General features: G+C 43.8%; 1 protein-coding gene and 1 long non-coding RNA gene across 5 annotated transcripts in view; one reads left to right on the top strand and one right to left on the bottom strand.

Moving 5' to 3' along the window:
- Adarb2 (adenosine deaminase RNA specific B2) overlaps positions 1 to 27606 on the bottom strand; it is a 550519-nt gene that overhangs the window by 123284 nt on the left and 399629 nt on the right.
- On the top strand, positions 8456 to 10006 carry LOC134482734 (uncharacterized). 2 transcript variants are annotated; one of them, XR_010059233.1, is made up of 3 exons: positions 8456 to 8770; positions 9397 to 9562; positions 9816 to 10006. It is a non-coding gene; the product is annotated as an uncharacterized LOC134482734 (long non-coding RNA). The 2 variants fall into 2 exon arrangements; XR_010059232.1 differs by lacking the exon at positions 8456 to 8770 and having other exon boundaries at positions 9208 to 9562.

The raw sequence follows: 27606 nt of genomic DNA on the forward strand, positions 1-27606 counted from the left end.
GCCAGGAGACAAAAAGGATCACAGGACACTACTAGATGTGAAGAGAAAGGCCGGAGATTGGTTCTCCCTGGGAATTCTGGGAATGAACCAAACCTGCTGCTCGGTTCTCCCTGGGAATTCTGGGAACGAACCAACCCTTCTGCTTCTTACCTTTTAGTTTTGGGATCCAAACTATGAAGTAATAGATTTCTTACATTTATTTTAAGCCATTCAGCAATGGTATCATCACTTCCTGGACCCCCCTCACCCCCAGGGGATATGGTCCAAACCATCAGTGGCTGCTTAGTCAGAAATTTCAAGACCCCTGCTGTCTCTGCCTCTCCAGAACCCGGATCACAGCATCACACTACCATCCCTGGTTTTTTATGTGGGTTCTGGGGAAGGAACTCAGGTCATCGTGTTTGTGCAGAGGGAATTTCACCTACTGACCTACCTCCCCAGCCCTGAAATACTATATAGTCTTACATATTTATAGTAACATTTAGTTTACAAGTTAGGCACAGGATGTATTCATCTAAAAATTGATCAGTAATAACAACTGATAATAAAACAGCATAGTTATATGTATTATGAAAAGTATTGACAATGTAGTCTCAGTTTAACACTTAAGACTATGACTGGGCTGGGTGTGGAGTCAGAGCTTGAAAAAGTGACATTTTTAGGTAGGGATAAATGGTGTCATTTGCTCTGCCTCTCAGCTGTGTCACTGCTGTGCTTGATTCTGAAGGTGAGAGTTTGGTGTGAGGCATATTTCAATGTATCCCCCCAATGCAAGTATGGCTCTTGGTAATAAATGATCCTCCAAACCTCCTTTTGGATTGTTTCATTCTGGGTTTCTGCCCCCTCACCTTTGAGATGGGAGAGCTGTACCCTGAATGTCTATGAAGCGCCCAGCACATCCAGCCTCTCCTCTTCCATTTTGACTCCCAGAGCCACATGGGGCAGGAGCCTTGTTTGTGACTCCTCCTCAGTCAGAGGATCAGTCTCTTGTCACCTGAATTAATTTGGTGCCGTTCCCTGAGGAGGTAAATGCGATACAGGGGAGCCAGAGGTATCTTTCCCACAACATTGTCTCTCAGTGAGTCAGAGTTCTACCTTGACTTGGGCTCGTAGTCCCAGATCACAGTTTGAGGCCTGGCAACTCGGTGACACATTTCAATTGCCTCCTGCACAATTTGAAGGCTTAGGGCAAGTTGGGTCCTTAGAGTGAGGGTCTGTGAAGTTCTCACTGTCAGCCAAACTCAGCGCTTCTCTCATGTTGAATGGAGGAATGACCAGCCCATTGAGGTAGCCCGCGTGCCAAGAGATATGGCTTCTTTACATTGCTGGATGTTATCCTACAACAGTGGCCATGGCCACATCCCTCAGGTCACGTTCTGCTGTCCTAACTGTTCCTGCTATTCTCTGAACACCCCCCCCAAATCCCACCCCTTCCTAGTGTGACCGTTCCTTCCCTCACAGCAGCTCAGCTGTGTGAGCTGAGGCTCCACCATGAGCAGAGAGTATCTCTTCTGTTTATTGATCCTTAGAACAACTACAATCAACAGTTGCTTTCTTGTCTTACCCAGTACTCACCATAACTTGTTCATTCATTCATTCAATATTTACTGAATGCATAATCAAGATACAAAATAATATTTTTAGTCTGCTTCCCTGAGGGTGACAAACTGGGTTTTCTTCATTTATAAATTCCCAAATGCCTTAAGAAGCACCCTGTAAATATTTGCGGAAAGAATTTGGAATTAAAATCATATCACACTGCTTTGTGGTGCTCTGTCTTCCTTTTTAGTTTTGAGGGCTGTTTTTATAAGACACAAACATATATAATGTGACAGACTGGGGAGATGGTTGGGTCAGCAATGGTTGCTGAGTGAGCCTGAGGGCGTGAGTTTGAGCCCCAGAACCTATGTGGTCTAAGTCAGACATGGTGATGCTTGTACTCTCACAGAGAGTGGATCTATGGGGCTCACTTGCCAGTTGCTGTAGCCTACCTGGTAGGTTCCAGGCCAGTGATAAACCCTGCTTCAAAACCAAACCAAACCAAACCAAACCAAACCAAACCAAACCAAACCAAACCAAACCAAACCAAACCAAACGAAACGAAACCAAACCAAACCAAACCAAACCAAACGAAACGAAACGAAACCAAACCAAACCAAACCAAACAGTAAATCAGTGGGCTGCCTGAGGAATGTCACCCAACATTGTCTTCTAGCTTCCACATGAATATGCATACACGTGCACCTGCGTGCGCGCGCGCGCGCGCACACACACACACACACACACACACACACACACACACGTAACTCCAGTTTTTTCACATGGATGCAGACACTATGCTAAAAGAGGCAAAGTGTAAGCAAGCTGCTTGGCAGAGGGGCCAGGCACGCCCTGGAAATGTTACAAGTGTTGACAGGAGCATTTGGATCAGTGCTCGCGGGGGCGAGTGTTTTGCCGGGTCCTTTGTTTACCTCATTTCCAGGCCAGTGGGGTGTGTCATCTCCTATTTTAAAACACTGGGGCTAGGGAGATGGCTCAGCATTGAGGAACATGTGTTGTGTTTGAAGACCAAAGTTCAATTCCCAGCACCTACACCAGTCGGCTCACAACCACCTCCAGAGGATCTGATGCCCTCTTCTGGCTTTGATGGAAACGCAGATGCACACAGGCATACACACATACATAAAAATAGTCGTTTAAAATCCCAGGACCTGAGCCTGAATCCTAGGAGATATCTAGAGCTTGTTAGGAAGCTCATTCCTCTTGGTCAAACAGTGAGAGGTGACGGGGGTTCTCTTTGTCATTTTGGTAGCTGCATCATAGATCATAACATTGCTGTGCAAAGGCCGAACGAGGCGGAAGAATTTTAGTATGTGCGCAGGATGTACATGCTTTCGAGGTAAAGATGGAGGAGCTGGGTAATTTTCCTGCTTTAAAATTAACATACAGAAACACGGAAGAAACATAACCTTCCGATGCCCATAGACACAAGAAAAATTAAGTAGTTAAGCAAAAGTCATCAAGTCTGGCTGCTGCCAACAGAGGGTGATAGCTATCTTCCACTAAAGGATACACCGGACTTGAATAGACGCCATTTAGAGTGGAAACTGTATACCATTACATGCAAAGTAGAATAGCAATACAGAACACAGACTGTCAATGTCCAGCGTAAAGTCTTTAAGAAAACAGACCTTCTACAGACAATCGTTGATCTCTTTCCCCTCCTCCTCCCCCCTCTCCCTTCTCTTTTTTCCTTCCTTCCCTTCATCTTCAGGGTTCATTAGTTTTGCTGATTAAATACTTAGGTGACTAATTGGAGTCTGGAGTGACTATCAGGCGAATCATTCCAGCACTCCTTGAGGTTTATTTCCCGTCACTGAATTTTATGCTGACAGCTCGAGTATAATCTTGCTGGGTGCCCAGTTTTTGAAACAGGATTCTGTTTAGACACTCTAGGTGAGCAGCCAGAGAGAGACTCCCCTGCACCCTGGGCTCCTCTGTGCCTTCTTCTTTCTTGCTGTACCACACTAGGATGAGTGGTGCTGTGCTCCGGTTACCTCCCAGAGAGCATTCTTTTTTGTTTTTTTTAATTTAATATAATATTTTTATTATTCTTTGAGAATTTTCTTTTTTCTTCTTTTTTCTTAATTTACATTTCAAATTTATCCCCTTTCCTGGTTCCCCCTCTGGAAACCCCTTTTCCCATCCCCCCTCCCCTGGCTTCTATGAGGGTGCTCCCCCACCCACCTACTCCCTGCAGCTTCCCCACTCTGGCTTCCCTTGACAGGACCAAGGACCTCTCCTACTGATGCCAGACAATGCCATCCTCTGCTACATATGCGGCTGGAGCCATAGATCTCTCCATGTGTACTCTTTGATTGGTGGTTTAGTCTCTGGGAGCTCTGGGGAGGGGGAAGTCTGATTGGTTGATATTGTGTTCTTTCTATGGGATTGCAAACCCCTTCAGCTACTTTAGTCCTTTCTTAAATGCCATCACTGGGGACCCCATCCTCAGTCCAATGGTTGATTGCGAGCATCAGCCTCTGTGTTTGTCAGGCACTGGCAGAGCCTCTCAGGAGACAGCTATATCAGGTTCCTGTCAGCATGCACTTCTTGGCATCCATAATAGTGTCTGAGTTTGGTGACTATGAGGGAAGGATCTCCAGGTGGGGCAGTCTCTGGATGGACTTTCCTTCAGTCTCTGCTCCATACTTTGTCTCAGTATTTCCTCCTGTGAGTATTTGTTTCCCCTTCTAAGAAGGACTGAAGCACCCACACTTTGGTCTTCCTTAGAAGACCAAAAGTTTGGATTCTCTGCAGTGTGCATCCTACGAAATGTCTAGACAAGCGTTGAGCTTCACAGCACCACACAGAACTGTTTTACCCCATTACCTCCCCTGACCCTTGCACTCTGCCTGTTCATCCCTTTCTCCACCTAACCTCTGCCAACCAGCTACCTTTTCTCAATCCTCAAAGTCTGTCTTTGCTGGATGCTACCACAGATGGATCTTTTAATGTTGACTTCTGATGACTCAGTCATATACATTTAAGTTCCTTCCATGTCTCACTTTATGGCTTGATAGCTATTATATCTTTGGTTAGGAGCCATATCTCATTGTCTGAATGTGCTACTGTTTGTTTATGCCTTCACACATTAAAGAAAAGTCTCTTTCCAGATTTAGCAATTATAAGTAAAGTTACTATAGGTATTAGTGTGCAGGTTTTTGTGTGGGCATAACTTTTCAACACCTTTGGATAAATAGTAAGGTTGCGGAATGCTAGAGAATAGTTTTATAGGAATCTGCAATACTGTTTTCCACAGCGGCTCAACCACTTTACATTTCTACCAGTGACAGGTGAGCTTCTTCTCTTCACATCTTCCTCAGTATTTTGTGTTTGTCACTGTTCTGTAGTTTGGCACTTTAATGAATGTGTGGTGGTATCTCATTGTGTACGTGTGCATGTGTACATGTGCATGTGTGTGTCTGTATGTGCAGTTATTATCCACATGCATTTGTGTGTGCATGTGGGTACATGTGTGTGTGCTCGTGCGCATGTGTATTAATGGGAGAGGTCGGCCTCAGATGTTGTTTGTCAGACACTGTCTCTCTTTTGTTTGGGGAGAGGCAGGTTCTCTATTGACTTTCTACATAGGCTAAACTGATGACCAGAGAGCCCCAGGGGTCTGCCTGTCTCTGCTTCCCCAGGCCTGGCATTCCAAATGAAGGCCACCATGCATGACTTTTTCTTTTTTCTTTTTTAATGTGAATTTCAGTAATTACTGACTGAGCCGTCTCCCCAACCCATCATTGTTGTCTGAGTAATTAATTTACAATCAAATAGTATAGGTCTGTGGTCGACACTCAGGGTATGGAGCACCTAAACTACAAAGGAGTCTCTCATTTTTCTCTTGAGAGAACAAGGTAGACAGTATAGAATGCATATTTCCTGAGCTGCCAAGAAGTTTTCAGGTCCCCCCCTCACACACACAGTTGAGTTGGTAATAATAAGAATCAAATTCTATCAGAACTGTGACAAATATCCTTTTGAAAACATCACGTGGGCTTTTTTTTTTCTATAGAATTGGGTTCTTTTTCTTTTCTTCTGGAGATGGGGCCGTATGGAACTGTGGTGTCCTCAAATGTCTGTTCCTCAAGCCCTCACCACTTAAGTGTAGGAATGACAGGCGTGTGTCACTGCGCTCAGTGTCTGCGGTGTGTTGGGGATTGAATCCAGAGCTTCCGGCATTCCCCCAGCTGAGCCACAACATTGAGTTCTTCGTTTGATATTCAAACTATACGGAGTCCACTGCTCTTGCAGCAAACAGTGCCCGGATGTCAGTGAGTGTGCTGGATTGCAAGTGTTTGCCCTTGAGGAACGATGCTTTGGGATGTTTCTGAGATTGTGTCTAGGGGGCTCAGTGATTTACACTCTGTGGGTGGTCATTGAATGTTTGCTGCCACTTTGGAGGTTTCAAACTCTGTAAGTGATAAAGAAAATGGTGCTAGTTATGCGGTTTCAAGTATTCAGTGACATTTTCTGTCTGTGTGGACTGCACTTTTATAGGGCACCATTTTGGACTCCAGTAATGATTTTCCTTCCCTGGGTCTATACTATCTCTGCTTCTTAGAATGTGCCTACCATATCATGGAGAGCCAAGGCTACTCCTAGGATTCCAGTATTTGTGGTGATTGTGGGGGGAATGCAGTGGCGAAATCAGCTTCCATTGTGGCAACATTTCTGATTGAGGCAGAAAATTCTGAAAAGGTCTGTGACACAAGAAGCAATGCTCATCACCCAACAACGAATATCTTGGATAAAATTACACATGGCCATTTCTTCCCTCTTCAAATGGTTTGAGACTGTGTTGTATGCAGATGCTAGTCTTGAACTGGTTGTTCTTGGGAGACAGCCTGAAGTTTTCCTGTGCAGGAAGGGGGTCTTTGTATGAGTCTGTCTTCCTTTCATAGCTACCCATTACATGAGCGTTCTACTGAGGTGCACACTCTTCCTAGCATCTGCATGTATGTGAATTCCAGTGGCTGCTCTGGCCTCTTTCTGCTGGCCTTTACAATGTCAGCATCCTCTGTCCTCTGGGATCTAACTTACTTAATTCTCTTGTTTCTGTTTCCCCATAACTTACTATGTTCCCTTGATTAACTCTTACCTTTCAGGACTCACTTTAATGTAGTTCTTAGTTCTTGATTTCACTGAAGTCTTTGTAGTTCCTCATCTGCTTATACATCTATTCATTTATCCATCCATCCATCTATCCATCTATCCATCCATCCATCCACCCACCCACCTATCCATCAACCCATCCATCCATCCATCCATCCATCCACCCACCTACCTACAACCCTTCCATTCACCCTCTCATCCATCAACCCATCTATCTATCCACCTATCTACTCACCTATCCATCCACCCTTCCTTCCAATGGGGCTTTATCTTGGACAAAGCAGTATATAAGGTAAAAAAAAAATCCGTTTTGGTTCAGTTATCATGCCAGTAGAAAACCTGGAGACGTTCACATTTACACAACAAAATGATTTTTGATTTGTTCAACGCTTTGTGATGAGAAGCTCCCAGATGCTGACATTTACCAGCTCAAGATAAGCAGCCCCAAACAGCGCACCATCTGCACTAGAGGTTAAGCACTCCTGATAAACCACAGAATGATTGGGGTCAATGAAAAAAGGACCTTCTTTCTTACTCCATCTGTGTGCACATATGGAATGACTTTTAATAACTTTGCTGTACTGAGAAAAGAACCAGTGTAACGCAGACTCCAACTCCAAGGGCAAAACAATCTGCTGGCAACTCGACTTATAAGTTGACCAGGAAGGTAACTTCTGCAGAGCCAGGCACTATTCTAGGCACAGGCATGTGTTACCCTGCCAGATGTCTTCTTGGTACTTATGCATGTGTAAGTCTGGTCAGAGAAAGACTGGGAAGGGTAGGATGAGGGATAGGAGGGAAGGACAGGCTGGTTTCTCCTTGCGGTAGGTAATTGCCTGACCTCAACTCTGTTCCCCCTTCTCCTCAGCCATCCCTTATGAAGGAAGCAGTATAAGGAAAAGAGAGAGGGTTATAAATGTAATGAATTATTTTTATATAAAACTATTTAGATAAAACTGTTTCTTGAATAAAATAAATTGAGGCTAGCATTGGGAGTTATTCAGTATTAATTATATGATATTGATTATAATTTTACCCAGATGACTGGCAATTTCATATCTTTTAAGCAAATAATAAAAATGAGTGCTTCAGGGTCAGTGAGGACTTTAGTTATTCAAACGATGCCTGTCAGGGTGCACCAACAATCTAGATATGGCTATAAGCAGACACAAGTAAAATAACCATTATCTTCCAGAGTGAGTTGCAGTAGAGGTGTGAGAGGAACGTGTGGTGGTTAATAGGACACGCAGACCAGAGTCCAGGCACTGCCTTTATACAGTCCCGTGCTCTCAAGCAAATAACATGTCACACAGGCAAAGAGATACACACACGCTTCCTCCAGCCGAGAATGGTGTGGGGAGGGTCAAGCAGTGCTGTGGGGTTCCTGTCAGATGGACCCAGTACAAATGCTGGATGCCCACGTCACATGTTGTTCTGTGGCTGACGGTGAGAAGTTTCTTTCTGGCACTGGTTTTGCTTTGGCCTTCTGTGGGCATCATCTAGACTTGGGCAGGGTGCAAGCCTCTTTCAGGGCATCTTAGGGGCCGCAGGGGTGCTTTGCACCTTACTGGCAGGTTTGTTATTGCTTCAGAGACTCCCTGAAAGAACCTGTTAAAACTCAAGAAAGTTCTAGAAAATGAACAAAAAGGACTCTCGAAGATTTTTCTTCTCAGCGGTAGATTTTTCACCTGTCTGAGCACTTTTGGAGTTCAGACGCATGGACTTCAGTGAGAATGTGGAATGTGGCTTGGGTGACCTCTCCATGGAAACCGCCCACAAGACAAAGATGTGGAGTGAGAGAAAGAGCCGTTGCTTGTCCATCTGCCTTCCTCCATGAAGCTGGCCTTTCCCTTCTTATGAAAGGCTCTCCTGATCCTTGTCACCATAATCAGGGACTTTTATTTCTCGGCATGGTGCTCAAAGTTGGGTCTGCTCCCTGAGATGATAGAAGTGCAGTTAAATGAAGCTCTTTTTTGGAGCCAATGGGCCGGATCTTAAGCCTTCCTGAGAATTTAAGTGTAATTTACGAAACTGGAAGAAATTATTGAGTCTCTGTCCTAATCCCCTGAGAATTTCTGTATTCACTCGAGTGAGTAGCTTTAATCCTCCATGGTACCTGCGACCTCTGGATGGGATTCTTAATTACCAGAATCTAATTTCCTCTTCATGGGCACTACCTGAGTAGTGTCTGTCGCTCAAGTAAACTCATGTGAAAATAAAGTATTAAAATCAATAATTTGACTTTGAGGTGAAATGGAACAGAAAAATAACTTTCTAGTTTGCCTGGTCCTCAGTCCCCAGTCCTTTGTCGCTGCATGAAGATGAAGAGCTGGCTTGTGCTTCCTACTATCTCTGAGCTGTCTACCCCTGGGATATATATATATATATATATATATATATATATATATATATAGCTATGTATACACTCACTCACTCACTGGAGATGTAGGGTAAAGGCAGCTTCTGTGGAGATGTGGTGGGGTGTATGTTAGCCTCTATACTTCCTGGGAGCAAAAGCAACATGACAGTACCACTCCTAGGTACAATTCCCACCATGGCTCTGGCTCAGGGAAAGCATGGGCTAGCTCTGCAGTTGATCACTGCAGGTCCAATTAAGTTCCTACAACCTTAATTCTCATTCTCCTCAACATGTTTGTGGAACTTGCCTAAGTCCCATGCCTTTGGGACATCTCTTCTGACTTTTTACTTCTCCAGGGAATCATGAAAACCCAAGCTGAGTTTATCGGTTGTTTACTATCATCACAAGCACCAGTGCCACTGTGCATCATAGCTTCTTCCTGTGACGTCAGGAATAACATAAGTTGAGCACAGGAAGTTAACCGTGCCCTAACAGTATGGCACCTATCTCAACTGGCTGGAGGTAAGGGCAGAACTACCAGCACTTGTTGGCACTTCTCAACACTACATACATCCTCCAGTTAATTGTCAAAATGATCCTTTTTCTACTGAGGCTCTCCCACCAAACCTTTATGCTTCTGGACAATGTCACAGTCACAGGCATGCCAGCTCTGTCCACGACCCCCAGGCTGAGCTCCACCTCCTTGGAGCACTGGCTGTGCTGCTCTTGTGCCCTGTAGCATTGTTGTTCTTTCTGTTTTGTTATCTTCCTATAGATGGTGGAGGAGAGAAATGAAAACGGCAGGGTTGCAGTAAAGAGAGTGTAGCAACACAAATGCTTCAGACCTTATCATCATTTTATTTGAAAGGAGGAAGAAACTCCATGAAGAATTCTCCAACCAGTGAAGGTGGCAATCACTCTTCTACATTTTTAACGTTGAAATAAATTTATTTATTTATTTATTTATTTATTTACTTACTTATTTATTTATTTATTGTGTGTCTGGGAGGAGGGCGCTCGAACTGTGGTTCCTGTGTAGACATCAGAGGTCAACTTACAACTCTTTCCTTCTACCATGCGTGTATTAGGGATTGAACTCAGGTTAGTAGGTCTTGGCAACAAACCCCTTCGCCCACTGAACCATGCCATCGACCTTCATTCTGCTAATTCTTTCATAAATATTTGAGTGCCGAGCACTGGATCATGGAAAGGGAAATGGATATGCAAGAGAGCTAACCCAATCACAGAAAGACATACATGGTATGCACTCATTGATAAGTGGCTATTAGCCCAAATGCTTGAATTACCCTAGATCCCTAGAACAAACGAAACTCAAGACGGATGATCAAAATGTGAATGCTTCACTCCTTCTTTAAATGAGGAAAAAGAATACCCTTGGCAGGGAAGGGAGAGGCAAAGATTAAAACAGAGACTGAAGGAACACCCATTCAGAGTCTGCCCCACATTCGGCCCATACATATACAGCCACCCTATTAGACAAGATGGATGAAGCAAAGAAGTGCAGACCGACAGGAGCCGGATGTAGATCGCTCCTGAGAGACACAGCCAGAATACAGTAAATACAGAGGCGAATGCCAGCAGCAAACCACTGAACCGAGAATAGGTCCCCTATTGAAGGAATCAGAGAAAGAACTGGAAGAGCTTAAAGGGGCTCGAGACCCCATATGAACAGCAATGCCAAGCAACCAGAGCTTCCAGGGACTAAGCCACTACCTAAAGACTATACATGGACTGACCCTGGACTCTGACCCCATAGGTAGCAATGAATATCCTAGTAAGAGCACCAGTGGAAGGGGAAGCCCTGGGTCCTGCTAAGACTGAACCCCCAGTGAACTAGTCTATGGGGGGAGGGCGGCAATGGGGGGGAGGGTTGGGAGGGGAACACCCATAAGGAAGGGGAGGGGGGAGGGGGATGTTTGCCCGGAAACCGGGAAAGGGAATAACACTCGAAATGTATATAAGAAATACTCAAGTTAATAAAAAAAAAAAAAAAAAAAAAGAGTAGCTTTCAGATACCTATTTAGTAGGGAAGCTCCTCCCCAGCCCAGGTGGGTACAGCTTTAGGGAGAAAAACAAAAGAGATTAATCTGTGCTCCAGGGTCAATTTAGGACAAGAGTCTGAAGCTCAGAGGGATAATTGCTTTGATCCTTAGTTCCCAGCTCCGGTCTTCTTGGCCTCCACAGCATGCCCTACAGTCAGGGATGGGCCTTATCATAGATATGCAGAACATTCCCAGAATCCTGTTGGGTTCTCAACAGTAGGCATCAAGGTAGAAAAGTACTGTTGCTGGCCATAACACATGTCGTGACTCGTGCCTGCCATTCCAGCACTTACAGGGCTGAGGCAGGAAGATTGCTATGGGTTTGAAAAAAAGCTATAACTTCCAAGTGAGAGAGAGGGAGAGAGAGAGAGAGAGAGAGACTGCCTTAAAACAGCAGCAGCAGCAGCAGCAGCAGCAGCAACAGCAGCAGCAGCAGCAGCAACAGCAGCAGCAGCAGCAGCAACAGCAGCAGCAGCAGCAGCAGCAACAGCAGCAGCAGCAACAGCAACAGCAACAACAGCAGCAGCAAAACAACAGCAGCAGCAACAGCGGCAACAGCAACAACAGCAATAACAGCAACAACAACAGCAGCAACAACAGCAGCAGTAACAACAGCAGCAGCAACAGCAGCAACAATAGCAGCAACAGCAACAATAGCAGCAGTAACAACAGCAGCAACAATAGCAACAACAACAGCAACAACAGCATCAGCAATAGCAACAACAGCAACAACAACAGCAGCAGCAACAACAACAGCAGCAGCAACAACAACAGCAGCAGCAACAACAACAGCAGTAACAGCAGCAACAGCAAAACAACAACAGCAGCAGCAACAACAGCAGCAGCAGCAACAACAACAGCAGCAGCAATAGCAGCAACAGTAGCAACAGCAACAGCAGCAATAGCAAAAACAACAGCAACAACAGCAGCAACAAAAACAACAGCAGCAGCAACAGTAGCAACAATGGCAGCAACAGCAGCAGCAATGGTGGCAACAGTAGCAGCAGCAACAGCAGCAACAACAACCCCAAACAGAAAGTGAGATCAAGCTAATGAATTATTGACCCTTTCAAGTGTGTGTATATCTTTGCAATGACTGTCCCTGCTTGCACTGTTACCACTGTGAGTTGTTGATGTCTTCTTGGCCTCTACAGCATGCCCCTACCACTAGGGATACATAAATATGCAGAACATTCCCAAGACCCTCAACAGTAGGCATCAAGTAGAAGAAGTATCCATTGCTGGCCATAAATCACATTTATAGGCAGTTAATCCTGATGAGATGGTTTGACTGCCTGCTTGCCCTGCCTGGAGGGGAGGACTGAGAGCTGCAGCCACATGGGCAGCATTGGTATCTCTCGCACAGTCAAGCTGAGGGTTCTTCAGAGTTGAGGCAACACTTCCATTATGCAATGCTTTCTCGCAAATGTGCTTGCCACTTAACTTGCTGTCTGAGATTGTAGATATCCCCCAAATGCTCATGGCTATCGGTGCTGCCTCCTAACACATTTCTCTTGCCAACTGGCAGTGCTAAAGATCCATAATGTGTCTTTTGCTAACTGGCAATATTTTTGAAATTCACTATGTCTGAAAAGCAGTCATCTGGAACATTCTGCAGGGCAATTTCTAGTCTCAGCTCTTGATGAGGGAAGGAAAGGCGGTACGTGGAAATCAGATTGTATGATGCTGAGAGCTGACTTGGGGTTCTATATCCCCTGAGTGCTGGGAGCTCTGACAGCTTAGGCACTGGCAATTTGGGGTTTTGTGTTCCCTACAACATGACATTTTAGATTCATTTTTTTAAATTGGATATTTTATGTATTTACATTTCAAATATTATCACCTTTCCTCCTTTCCATCCTCTCTCCCCCTGCTTCTATGAAGATGCTCACACACCCACTCCCACCTCAACATCCTGGCATTTCCCTACACTGGGGAAATGAGCCTTCACAGGACCAAGGGCCTCTCCTCCCATTGATGCTCGACAAGGCCATCCTCTGTTACATATGTGGCTGGAGCCATGGGTCCATCCATGTTTACTCTTTGGTTGGTGGTTTAGTCCCTAGGACCTCTGGTATGTCTGGTTGGTTGATATTATTGTTCTTCTGATAGGGCTGCAAACCCCTTCAGCTCCTTCAGTTCTTTCTCTTAACTCCTCCATTGGGGTCCCTGTGCTCAGTCCAAAAGTTAGCTGCAAGCATTCTCACCTGTATCAGTAAGGCTCTGGCAGAGCCTCTCAGGAGCCATCCATAACAGGCTCCTGTCAGCACACACTTCCTGGCATCAGCAATAGTGACTGGGTTTGGTGGCTGCAGATGAGATGGATCCCCATGTGGGGCAGTCTCTGGATGGCCTTCCCTTCAGTCTCTGCTCTACTCTTTGTCCCTGTATTTCCTCCCCTGAGTATTTTGTTCCCCCTTATAGGAAAGACAGCTACATTTTGGTCTTCCTTCTTCTTGAGCTTCATATGGTCTGTGAATTGTTTCTTGGGTATTTGGAGCTTTTGGGCTAATATCCTCTTATCAGTGAGTATGTACCATGTGTGTTCTTTTATGACTGGGTTAATTTCACTCAGGATGATATTTTCTAGTTCCGTCTATTTGTCTAAGAATTCTATGAAGTCATTGTTTCTAAAAGCTGAGTAGCACTCCATTGAGTAAATGTATCACATTTTCTGTATCCATTCCTCTGTTGAGGGACATCTGGGTTCTTTCCAGCTTCTGGCTATTATAAGTAAGGCTGCTATGAACATAGTGGAACATGTGCCCTTTTATATGTTGGAGTATCTTTTGGGTACATGCCCAGCAGTGGTATAGCTGGGTCCTCAGGTAGATCTGTTTCCAATTTTTCTGAGGAACCGCCAGACTGATTTCCAGAGTAGTTGTACCAGTCTGCAATCTCACCAACAATGGAGGAGTGTTCCTCTTTCTCCACATCCTTGCCAGCGTCTGCTGTCACCTGAGTTTTTGACCTTAGCCATTCTGACTTGTGTGAGGTGGAATCTCAGTGTTGTTTTGAACTGCATTTTCCTGATGACTAAGACGTTTTAGAGTCTTAAATTTAGGTCTCCTCTTCCCTTTGTTCTAGGAACCATTATAGCCATCATGAAGACCATACCTTCCTCATGTGTGGCACAGCCAACAATCCTCACTGCTAGCTAGCACCACAAATATGATGCTCTGCAAAAACAAGACGTGAGGAGATTTCTCCTCATCCCATGTCTGCCACCCTTAGTTGTCTCTTTGCCCTGTTCTTGCAAAGGAAGCAAAATAGTCCCCAGTTGTTGGCATTCCCATTCATGAAGCCCTGAATAAAGTTCTGTGTAGTGAGAAAATTCAGGTAACAGACTTGGGTACTTTATAGAGGAGATGTCCCTGCTCGCCATAGAATTCCAGCATCTACCTCTTCTTTCTCCAGAACCCAATTTTCTCTAAAATATATGGTTGCATTTTCATTTATTTATTGTGTCTAAATGTGTGGCATGGCACACATGTGGAGGTCAGAGGACAATATGTGGCGTGTGTTGTTTCTGTCCATCACGCTTTGCCTGGGGATCAAACTCGGGCTGTCAGCATTGTGCTTTCCCAGGCTGAGCCATCTTGGCATCCCTGAACCCAGCTGTCTAACACAGCCCTTTCTTCCATGGCCGTACCCAGCTCACATGACTCCATCACTCTTTCCTGCTTGTTCTTGCTTCTGTTCTGATGTGACTGGCTATCCACCTCCCTGAGCTGCTCAGTCAAGGTTTCACTGCGGTGTCTGAAACTACAGCTGTGGATGGTGCAGACTTTAGAAAACTCTCCTCCAGGAGTGACAAGAAAGGTTCCTCCTCCATCAAGCCACAAACACCAAGTGAAACGACAGAGATACGCTCCAGGTTTGGAGGAAAGTTCAGCATGTGTTTTAGAGGATTCTCTGCCTGGTCTGCTCTTCGTTTGGAGGGTAAGTTTGAGGATCTCTCTTGCTTTTTAATAGTTTACCAGTGGCACAGAATATTCTAGCATCTATTTGATCTTAATGATGAGAAAGGTAGAGAGAAGGCTGGATGTGGTCAACATCTGTTATCCCAGCACTTGAGCAGTAGAGACAGGTGGGTTGGGGAGTTTAAGGTCATCCTTAACTACATAGTGAGTTTAAGGTTAATCTCAATAGCCAGAAGCTGGAAAGAACCCAGATGTCCCTCAACAGAGGAATGGATACAGAAAATGTGGTTTAATCTCACGTAGCCTAAGCTATGTGAGACTACCTTAAAACATCGACAAAGTTAGAGCTATCCACTAAAGAAAGACAAAAGAGGAAGGAGACGGCCTTTGTAGAAAAGTCCACTTTTGGTTCCGGTTACTGTATTGTCATTGCTCTTGTGTGTCCTCGTCACCACTCAGAGCCTCCAGGAAGACACAGGGTATGGTGGCATGTAATTAGAATCCTAGCACTTGAGAGGCTGTGGCAGAAGCAAGTAAATTCAAGGCTAGCCTGGTTTTATATAAGTTCAGGCCTGCCCAGGATACCCAATGAGATTCTATCCTCTGGATGTTAAAACACACTATATTTATCTCTATCTTTCTATGTCTCTGTCTCTATCTCTGTCTCTGTCTCTATCTCTGTCTCTGTCTCTATCTCTGTCTCTGTCTCTATCTCTGTCTCTGTCTCTATCTCTGTCTCTGTCTCTATCTCTGTCTCTGTCTCTATCTCTGTCTCTGTCTCTACCTCTACCATCTACCATCTACCACCTTTATCTATATCTATATTTATATCTATATATCTATATCTTTGATATCTATATGCATGGAATCATGAAAGAAAATTTCCAGTAAAAAAGTTGTTGTAAAGAGAAAAACAAAAAGAAAAACTTTGGTTGGGACCCCCCCTCCTTTGAGCCCAAAGTACTCCTTTCACTTCTAGGGTCTTGGGCAAGGGGCAAGGAAGCCAGAAGCGATTTGAGTGGGTCAAGTTTTCAAGTCACGTAGGGCTCAAAGAGAGAGGCCAGGGAGAGTTTAGTGAATCTAGTCTAGCCAGGGGCAGAACATGTTCTAATGATAAGGAGGGAATCTGCAGGGGGCTCTTCCTACCAACTCACAGACTGCAGACTGCATCTTACCTCAGCCTGGGGCACCCTACAGAGCTGAGCAGGTGCTGAACAAGGGAGGGTGGGGGTTGGGGGGTCCGGGGTGGGGAGCTGGGGGCTGGGGGATGGTGTGTGCACGCTGGGAGGGGGGCGTTAGATCTTTTTTCTGCCCCCATTATCCTCCCCTCCCCCTCCTCCTCTCTCCCTCCCTTGTGACCCACCCCCCCCAAGGCTGGCGTTTCTCAAGTCTCCCAGCAAGCTATACATCATGAAATATTGATACGGTTCCACTAGACTGCTGCACCTGACATTTGATTTATAGCTTTAGGTGTTCTTTTTTAATTCTAAACAGTCAATGAAGGATCAAAGGAAATGTCATATTTCCAGTGTTCAAGCTCATAGTGGACGCTCTGAAGCCAGAGAGGTAGCTGCCTCAGGTAACTTGGTGCCAACTATTTCTTTCCTGGCCCTGCATGAGTGGGGTTTCCAGGGACTTGGCTGTGACACCACCACAGGTGGAGACAACTCCCTCTATGTCCCAACATTTCAAATATTTATCACATTAAATATCAACCTCTAGAATATTGCCTTCGTTTAAGCTTTTCACATTCCAATGATTTTTTATTATTTCCATCGACCAAAATAAATGAAGAAAATGTTTTAGACTGCACTTGAAAGCATGTTAAAAAATCAATAACTGGATTTTAAAAGATTTAAAATGTCTTGAATACATTCATTTTTCAAACATTTTCCCTCTGATCTTTAAATAGCTTTTCTTGGAGCATAACATTTTTTTTTTTTTTGGAAAAGTCAAATATGGAGCATTAAGGGTATAATTACCATTTTAATTATAACTCAATCATCCTATCTGTTTTGCATAGAAATTAAAGCTTTTATGTCAGGATTTTGGGCACTCACAAATGTTCAGGAGCAATTAATGTTAAAAGTTTAATGGCTTTTTATTTTTTTACGCCGGGTATGAACTCTGCCATCCGTTATCTCCTCAGCTGGAAAATCAAGGCTGTGTCTGTTTGCTATTTGGTGTCTAAGCTGACTTCACTTCCATATTTGAGTTCATCCATGTATTTTAAGAAGTACAGTGGGATTGGGATGCTATCACAATGGGCAAGAATGCTCCCTGCACAGGCACGAAGACACGAGTTCAAGTCTCAGTGATCCACATAAAAAAGCTAGGTGCAGCTGTTATGCTAGTTACCCTTGTTAAAAACCAGTGCTGTGGGAGGAATAGGGAAGAAATAAAAGAATTGCTGGGACCTGGTGATTGCCTGCCTACCTCCAGGTTTAGTGAGAGACCTTGTATCTGTAGACTATGGCCAAGAGAGATAGAAGACAGACCATAACGTCTTCTGGCTTCCTGCATGTAGGTGATTGACTATATGACCACATTCTCACATGTGCCTATATACCACCCATTCACACTAAATAAATAAATAAATAAATAAATAAATAAATAAATAAATAAATAAGAAAAATAAGCACAGTATTCAAGGGTAGGAACTAAGTGGCTAGGGTTTGAGTCCTCCCATCTGCCACCTTGACCCAGTTGCAACCTCATTCCACCTCAGTTTCCTCATCCATAAAATGGGGTCATAGCGATCCATATCCTGTATGACTGATGTAAGACTTGGGATATGTATACGATGCTGGGCACAGTGTCTGGCTCTCGTATACATCTGGCCCTCACTTTATGAATTCTATGAGACCTTTATGACTGTGTTCTAAAGTCATCTCAGTCAGTCTGGTATATTGATTTTCCTCCCACCCTGAAAGCACTGTTTTTTTTTTTTGGTTTGTTTGTTTTTTTAATGGCAGAACCTGTAAATTCTTTGTATTCAGGTTATGTGAAGCCGTTCTTACTGAACCAGGAAACAGTATGAACGTCTCACAGGTGGATGGACAGGGCTGTAATCTTTTCCTTCTCACTCCGCCCCTCCCCTTCTCCCCTCCCCCTCCCCCCTGTACATACATAGTATGCAGTTAACAAGGCTGGTTTCAAAAGTGCCCATTCTGCATTAATGAAAGTGCCATTTGGCTAAAACTCAAACTAGATTGTCATTGAACCTAGGCCCTGAGAATGAAATCCGGAAATGATAGATTTCCCCCATCATTCTGCTGCTGATGAATAATGTGCTTGTTCTGAAGCCCAAGGTTGCAGTTTTGAGTGTGTGTGTGTGTGTGTGTGTGTGTGTGTGTGTGTGTATGCATGTGCACACTTGTGTGCAGAATGCAGCCTCGCCATTTTTCTCCCAGTTAGCCCCCCAATCTGAGATCTGGTCCATTTCACCCTGAGCTGCTGCTTCTGCAGCTGGAAGGGAAAAGTCATTTTTATGAGCAGTGCCGTGGCAAAAAATAAAATAATTCCATTTTTATAAAGGCTGTTGAAAAGGCCCCTTCTCTCCCCCCACCCAGCAATTTTTTTTTGCTGACTGCTTATTTATGTTGTACTTTTTTATTTTTGCCAATTTTTATGTTTCCAGTTTCTCTCTCTCTTGTACTTAACATCGTATTTTTCTACTCTATTAGGGGAAAAATGACAATGGAGGCAGGCAGATATAATTTAAAGATAATTATATCACATCCTCTATACCTTGAGTCAGATAACGTCCCTGAGAGTTAATCACTGAATATTAGTTACACAATCAAGCATAATCCTAAACATAATTACATAATCACCAAGAGCCCGATGTGCATAGTCAATTGGCTTTGTAAGTGATCATGTGGCCTGGAGTTTTCCAGGACAGTGTGGATCTTGTGTGAGTTTATTAATTCTGCAGAAAGAAAAGAATGATTAACTCTCTCAGCACATGTAGCTTAATCTTAATAGCTCTATAAGGTTTTCCCCAGATTTGAGATCAGTATTGAGAAAAACCCTCTGTCTTAGGCACCAATCTAAGAGAGCTGCATGGTGCCCTCAGACATATTTCATTTTTCTGTGCTACGGGGTATTTCCATCTACCCTTCAGATCCAGTGGGCAGTGCCCAGGGCTTTGTGCCTTTGAAGTCAGGTCAAGTCCACTACTTGGGGCATAGCAAAGATGGGAGCTGAAGAGAGTTATTGGTTGGCATTACCTGCTGTGGCCAAAGGTCTCTTGGACAAGTGTCAGCTTCCCTGTCCGCATTCCATCTCTAAGCCTCCATATTTGTAGCATCTGGTTAGCCCTCCCACTGTGCTCATTCCAGGCGATTAGTTCCTTAGTTCTAGCTTCCTCCAATATCCAGGGTGATTATGCTAGTTTTCTGCAAGATCCTGGTCCATTAAAGTAGTCATTTTATAAGACTACCCTCTGTGAATTATGTTCAAGATGTTTGTTATTATATATCTACCTCTTAGCTGGGCAATTTAAGATGATGGAAAATAAGCTGTAATTCTGTTACATAAAATGAAATGCATGCTATTTCCTGATATTTAGGAATGTTGTGGCTTCAATGTGAAATGCCCTCTCTGGGTTCCTGTGTTTGCACTCTTGGTCCCCAGTTGTTGGGGCTCTTTTGCAAGGTGATGAAACCTGTAGAAGGTGGAGCCTCATTGGAGGAATTGGGTTACTGGAAGTGTGCCTTGTTAGCCTGGTCCTACTTCTTGTCTACCTTCTGTTTTCTGACTATGGGTACAGTATAACCACTCATTTCCAGGTCTTGCTATCATGCCTTCTCTGCCATGATAGACTGTATCCCCTTGAACCATAAGCCACAGACAAACTTTACTTCCTTAAGTTGCTTCTTTTTGGGAATTTGGTCATATCCATAGGAAAAGTAACACAATGGGTTTCATAGTACCTAAGCAATCCAAGGAAGAGGAAAAGCCATCCACAGAGATGTGCAGTGATTGACAGGTCATAACTTCTGTCAGTGGAGAATGTGATGCAGTCTTGGGTCCCCGGTGGTCCATTTGCTTCTGCCTTTTTTTGTGACCCACGATATACTATACAGTCTCTCTTGAATACCGATTGCTCCATGCACACCTCCTATCCTCAGTGCTCAGGAAACACATCAGAAGAGGAGGAGGAGGAAAGAATTTAAGCTGGAGAATTAAGGGGAATACTGGGAAATGCTGTACTCTGGCCACATCATAGAGATCTCATTTGTAAAGACATAGTAACCGTGGTTACCCACATGCCAAAGACTAAGCCAGTCAGAATTGCTGTAGCCCCACCCCATACTGAGGATCCTTAGGCTGTCAATAGTTGCTAGGGGGAGGAAATTGTTCTTTTTTGAGGTTATATCCCCTGGTAAAATTCTAGTTTTAGTGAATGGTCCCAGACCCATGCACTTATGTAAAAAAGGCAGGGGGGATGAAGTTGGGAGGGTGATATGTTGGGGTGGATAGAAGGAATTTGGACAATGATCATATCTTACTGTATACATGTGTGAAACTCTTAAGAATGAAGAAATTTTACTGGGCTCAAGATATTAAGAATATTGGAAAGTCAAACTCAAAAGTAACGAAATATCAGATGTATTCTCCATTTTGGGGAATAGTTTGGAATCATTGAGTAGTTCATTCATGAATTTATGAACTCTGTGTACGCCCCCTCCCTACCCCCACCTCATTATGATGAACATGTGGCAGTGAATTCAGACAGCAAGCTGCCTTGGTAGAGTTCAAATTCTGTTGTGACCGCTCAGAGTCAGTCTTCTCATTCATAAGTGGAGGTGACAAGGCTTTGCTCATTCAGCTCAGGAATGAGATGGAGACGGAGGGAGCTGCTGTTGGGAAGGCCTTTCTGTGAACTCAAGAGTGTTGTCAAACGTAATTTGTCCTTGTCAGAAAGAATACCAAAGAGTGTGGGATTCTCTTGTTACCGTGTCAGCGACAGACAGAAAACAATCTAATTCCTACCCTCGTCACTAGAAAAAGTCTTAGAACACAGCCCACAAATTCCAGCGGGGTGAGAAGAGATTACCAGTCTCCAGACAGATGTCTTTTCTAGTATAAAATTGTTCAGAAAGGACAGGCTCCAACAGCTTGTAAATATGGCTAATGGCCTCGTTTTCTGTTTTCTGCCATGTGAATCCTTTCAAAATCCTACCTGACAGTAAAATAAGACGAAACCGGTACCAGAATCAGGACCTGGGAGGCAAGATTGGTGTCTTAGAACAGACCCTATTAATTTATAGATATGAATTGTGTGATGTGACAGAAGGGTATCACAAAGTAGTCTGCAGGAAAGTAGGGTTTGGTGAAGGTTCTTAGGAAGACTGCAAGCATGTGCATGCGTGGGCTTGCCTTTGACTCACTCCCTACCCTATGTGGTAGAAAAACTAGTAACGACCATGAAAGGGGCCTGAGTTATAACTCATCTGGTTACAGTGCCTGTCCAGAACTATGTAAACTGAATGAGTTAGAGCACACCTATAAGCCCAGCACTCAGGACGTCAAAGCAGAGTATGAACATACACCACATTTTAGGGCAGGGAAAAGGTTCTCCAAAGCCTAAAAACAATCGAATGAATTGGCTGTTACACGGAGAAACTACACAGACACTGATTTTTTCTCAGTTCAAAAACTGTCCCTAAAGGATCTGGTTGTGGCTCAGTGGTAGAGCACTTGATGAGCCTTAAACTTAGGTTTGATTTGATTGCCAAAACTGCAAAAGCAAAATATGAACAACAAAAACTCCCATCACAGGGAAAACAAAAACCCCAACACAAAGGTATATACTAATCTTTGTATCACAAGCTTGAGTCTGTTTCAAAATAAATATGAGTGAGTGAAGGAACATCTAGGGTAGGGGTATAGCTCAGAGGTAGCACTCTTGCCTAGAACACGGGAGGACCTAATCTTTAGTATGACCAAAAAAAAAAAAAAAAAAAAAAACCAAAACAACAAACAACAACAACAAAACAAAACAAAACAACAACAAAAATCTCCCGAACCCGAAGACTTATTCAGACAGTGATGATGGATTCATTTGCTCTCAAAAAATTATTATCATCACAATATGTTTATTAGCAAATCACTACATACGTTCCTCTCACATGAGACCATGAAAAAAGAGCCTTCTTTTTGATTAATGATACTTGATAATTTCCCCTTTAATAAAACAACGCATGTTGCCTCAGGCACCAGGCCATTTTGTGCTGGGTCTTAGCACCTATTTTTACATGTACTTTCTTTCTGAGACATTGTTGTTCTCCTAGGAACTAGACATTATGTAGCATATGGAATGAAGGTATGCAGTTGAAGTCTAAGATGGTGTCTTGTCTTTCATTTTCCCTTACTAACGTATTTCCTTGGTATATGTTGAATGCATTCATGCATTTCTGTGCATGTATGTGTGCATTTGTGAATGTATGCAGATGTACATGTGTTTGTAGGTTGGTGATGAACTTTGAATTTCTCCCTCAGTCACTTTCCACCATGTATTTTGAGATAGTGTCTCACCAATTTGGCTGTATTTTTCCGGGATGCGAGCAGAACAAAGACCACTTTATCAACTGAGCTACCCTCCCTGCCCCACTAAGTTTCTGTACCAGGAACAGCCTATCTGTGACTGCACATCACACAGATCATGGGGTTTATGCTTAATGTGGGCTATTGTCTCCAGCCACCCCTTACCACCCATTTCCTAACACTCCTCAGACACAATGTGGTTTCCAGATGCTTAATCCCTCTTGTGAAAACAGCCTGTATACTGAAACTCAAGTGCTTACCCTAGGATCCATGGGTGCTTCATACAGTGCCAGGGTCTCAGGGACTTGTTGCTGAGAGCAAGCCCTTAAAAAAAATCCTCTTGTTGCACTGTATTCGGTGACCTGGTACTTACTACATAGTTTAAGCTGGCTTCAAACTTGACACAATCTTCCCTATCAATCTCCAAAGCCTTGAAATTACCACACCTAGAAACACTGTTTTAACTCAGCAGAGTGGGGCTTTAGGAAGTACTTGAATCTTAAAACCATCTACAGTTCAGGGTGTGGTACCCCCATTGCTCCAATTACGTCATGTAGATACCACACACTTTTAGGTGAGCCGGTTTCTGAGCTCAAGGGATAACACAATTTCATCTTTTCATTTGTTTCCTTGGTGAAGGGCAAATGTTCTTTCTCAGGCTAAGAACAGCCAGATGGTGGTGTACCAGGCAGTTCTTAGTCATGCTGGAAACTATTGAACAATGATCTGTGAAGAGGGACTTTTCACAGAGTTATTTGGTCATTTCGGAGTTGACTTTTTAACTGTCTCTGTGCCAGATAACAGCCACTATGAAATTTGTGGCCTGTTTGTTAGGACCTCTTGCTTCCTTAGTAGGACAAAGTGATATGGTCAACTACAAAACAAAGGGCAGACGATAAGGGCTTTCCTTAAGAAGAAACTATAGCAGCAGAGATGGCCCAGCAGGCGAATAAAACATTGTTTTCTGTTTCTTAAGGACCGTAATAAAACATTTTGGAGGATAGACCACAAGGATGTGAAATACCATGTTGCAAACATAAACTGAACTGAACTAATCCAGAATTAGAGCTCCGTGGCCCATTTAGGATCATTGGAATTGGTTCCTCATCAGGAACATATTTTATCCTGAAATGCTCTGATTACAATAAAACACGCAAAGTTCCCATCTCTGTAACAACAGGTTTCATTTCCACTCCCATCTGTCAGAGTGATGTACCATATGACTGCATAGTTAAAAACCCATAGACATAATTTGGAACAGCAATCTATCCTGTTGGCCCTTTATAGGTCTTCCCATATGATAACATTCATGTAGATCTCACCCTCTGCTTCCTTGCAGAGGCAGCTTCGCAACATCCTAACCTTCCTCTACCCAAACCTTCCTTTCTTCCTTACAGTTGGAGTCTGACTGACAGTGAATGAGTCCAGTGGAGTCTTCCTTATTTCAAAGAATATATTATCCAAATCTGCACTTGCAAAGACGGGGATTAGCTTATTTATTTCATATATGTATGTCTGAGTGTATTTGCACATGTATGGCCAGAGGAAGGTTCCAGGTGACCTCACACTGTGAGTCCTCCTTTGAGGCAAGGTCCCCTCTTGAACCTGCGACTCATGCGTTCTTCACAAAGCTGGAAGGCAGAAAGCTTCTGTGATCTTCTGTATTTTACTAACTCAGGTTTGGGATCACAAGGTTCACATGGGGTATCCAGCTTGCAAGGATCTTGACTTCAGTCTTGAAGATTACACAGTACACCGAGTCATCTCTACAGTTCCTGAACCTGTACTATTTGGGAAAAAAAATCCCATTGCGACTAAAGACTATCATACTACCTAATGTTCTTAGATATGAGCTAATGCTACTATTTTAAATACTATTCCTGTCTTAAGCACAGCTTCTCATTATGACTGAGAGAAAACTTCCCAGCTCTAAGGATCACTAGCCATGATGAAGATGGCATAGGAATGACCTCCACATTCTAACTTGGAACAAAATAGATATGGATGTATGTAGTCAGTTCCTGCCTACGGGCATCTGTATCCAACAGCTACTGGGAAGGGTGAGCGACAGAAAGGACAGAAGATATAGTAACAGGACAGAGCCTTCCTAGTGTGCTCTTGGACTCCTAGAATGAGGCCAAGGCCTGCCACAGAGTTGAAGAGATTTCATCTGCTGTTTTCCCCTTACTGTCTCCTATCTCCTCAGAGTAACTCAAGCATTGGGCCCAGGAGGCATAAATTAGTCCCTGGTGATATTTCTAAATAACTCAGTACTAGAGAAAAGTGCAGGCCTCAACATTCCTTGCTGTCTTTGTAATGAAAGTCTTTGAAGCTTGGTGAGAGGTGATGAGAGGGAAGGCAGTAATTAAGGACTGGTCATAAACTTGATTTCTTGTGGTTGGCTCTCAATCCCACTTTCTGTTGGCAGAGAAGACTGAAAGCCATTTCTTGTCTATATCACTAGCTATCTTATCTCTGTCTTTTGCTCATTATCATGTATAACTCTCAGCTAGGCTCAGAGTCAGATGGACTTTAGGGTAAATCCAAATTCTGCATTCTCTGTCTGTGTCTGTCTCTTCCCTCTCTAACTCTTCTGTCTGACTCCTGTCTTTCATTCCATTTCTCTGTCTGTCTGTCTATGTACATGATAGATATGATACTTTTCCAGTAACCTACAAAATTTGAGCTGATCTTTCTAAAATATGTGCTATACTCTATGGGCTATATAATGTTATGCATATAATATATAATCATATATGACAAGTAATATTAGTTATTTTTTCACATGGCTGCAAGCCTGAGAAGAAGAAACTTGAAGGAAGAAGGGCCAATCACAAAACATATTTGTTTCAAAATTTCCATAATGATATCTAATATCTCTCATGCTAATTTAAAAAAATTAAAGCAAAGGGGGAGGAGTTTACTTGGTTTTACAGTTCAAAGCCTGCCATCCTTCATGGTGAGGAATGCATGAAAGCAGAAGTGTGAAGGAACGGGTTGCATTGCCTCTGAAGGCAGGAACAGAGCATGGACAGAAAGTGGGACCAGGCTTAAGGTTCCTCCTCCAGTGAGGCTCTTCTTCCCAAATGGTGCCAAAACCTAGGACCAAGTGGTGTAGCACATGAGTCATTCATTATTATGATGGGAGGAATGAATGTTCTTGAGGAGAGGTCTAGATCCTTTATTCAGTAAACATCACTGTTGGCATTTTGTCTAGGCTCTGCTCCACAGTTACCTGGCAACAGTCAATTGTACCTGACCCACTATAAGAGACTGCTTGCCCCCTCCTTACTCTCTTGCTCTCTTGTTCCTGCTCTGTTCCCTTGCTCCTGCTTCCCCTCTCTCCCCATTCCCCTCCCCACCCCTCTGCACGAGCTCATGGTTGGCCTCTACTCCTTTACTCTTCTCTCTCCCTCTCTCTCTCTCTCTGTCTCTACTAACCTCTCAACTCCCCCCAATCCCTATGTCCTGAATAAACTCTATTCTATACTATACCATTGTGTGGCTGGTCCCTTGGGAAAGGGATGCCTCAGCCTGGGCCCATGGAGGCACCCCTTCCCCCACACCTGACTGCACATCCACCAAACATATTCCTTCTCTCCTTTATCTTTATATAAAACACAGCAGTCATAGTTACTCAATGGTTCCAAATGAGAACCATTTAAGGAGTAAAACTGAATTCTTTCAATGCCTCAAACCACCCCTTGGCATTGGCAAGATGATATGACTCATGTTGTAGAAAAGACATTGTTGCCGGATAAGATCATGCACAAACTAATTTAAATCATTTTCTAATGGATGGGAGGAAATAACCTTACCATGCATTTCACATGTGCGCTTGACTGTCCTTATGAAGGCAGAAGAGGAGGGGGGAAATGATCATAGAAACAAGACAGGGAGCAACCATGCTAAGCACCTCCAAAGAACATTTGTTGGACCTTTGCATATGCTACGAACCTTGACAGATGTGGAAATGGAGAGAAATTAGCTAGGTTTGTTGTTCTTCTAGTGGGAGGAGATAAACAATGACACTGCGTGTCGGGGGGGGGGGGACGGTGACGTGATAGTAAAACACACCTGATAGCTGCAGTTATGTGTCAGTCCTACAGAAGCACAAAAGAAGGATAGTTGACTACCCTGGAGATGGGACAACAAAGGGACATGAGGGTGTCATGGTGGAGAAGAAAACACAGAGGAAGCAGCTGGACCACAGAAGCTGAGGAGGATGCTTCAGGGAGAGGAAATTGACTCTGGAATGGCATCTGCATCCAAGCAACATCACGTGGAAGAGGATAGTTATTGGTATGATTTGTATGTGTACCCCAACGTCCATATATTATAAGGGTACCCCAATGTCCATATACTAAAGATCTGGCATCGGGGATGGTAGGATTGCTAGATTGTGGGACATTTAGGAAGAACAGCTTCACGATAAATCCTTAGGTCACTGGGTACATACTCTTGAAGGTTACTGAGGGACCCGAAGCCCTTCCCTTCTCCTTTCTTCTCATGTTCATGAGGCGAGCAGTTTGCTTCTTCTTCTTTTTTTTTTTTTTTTTTTTTTTTTTTTTATTAACTTGAGTATTTCTTATATACATTTCGAGTGTTATTCCCTTTCCCGGTTTCCGGGCAAACATCCCCCTCCCCCCTCCCCTTCCTTATGGGTGTTCCCCTCCCAACCCTCCCCCCATTGCCGCCCTCCCCCCATAGACTAGTTCACTGGGGGTTCAGTCTTAGCAGGACCCAGGGCTTCCCCTTCCACTGGTGCTCTTACTAGGATATTCATTGCTACCTATGGGGTCAGAGTCCAGGGTCAGTCCATGTATAGTCTTTAGGTAGTGGCTTAGTCCCTGGAAGCTCTGGTTGCTTGGCATTGTTGTACTTTTGGGGTCTCGAGCCCCTTCAAGCTCTTCCAGTTCTTTCTCTGATTCCTTCAATAGGGGACCTATTCTCAGTTCAGTGGTTTGCTGCTGGCATTCGCCTCTGTATTTGCTGTATTCTAGTTTGCTTCTTCTACATGCTGACA

This window comes from Rattus norvegicus, chromosome 17 (assembly GCF_036323735.1).
Source record: "Rattus norvegicus strain BN/NHsdMcwi chromosome 17, GRCr8, whole genome shotgun sequence".
Classification (NCBI taxonomy): Eukaryota; Metazoa; Chordata; class Mammalia; order Rodentia; family Muridae; genus Rattus; species Rattus norvegicus.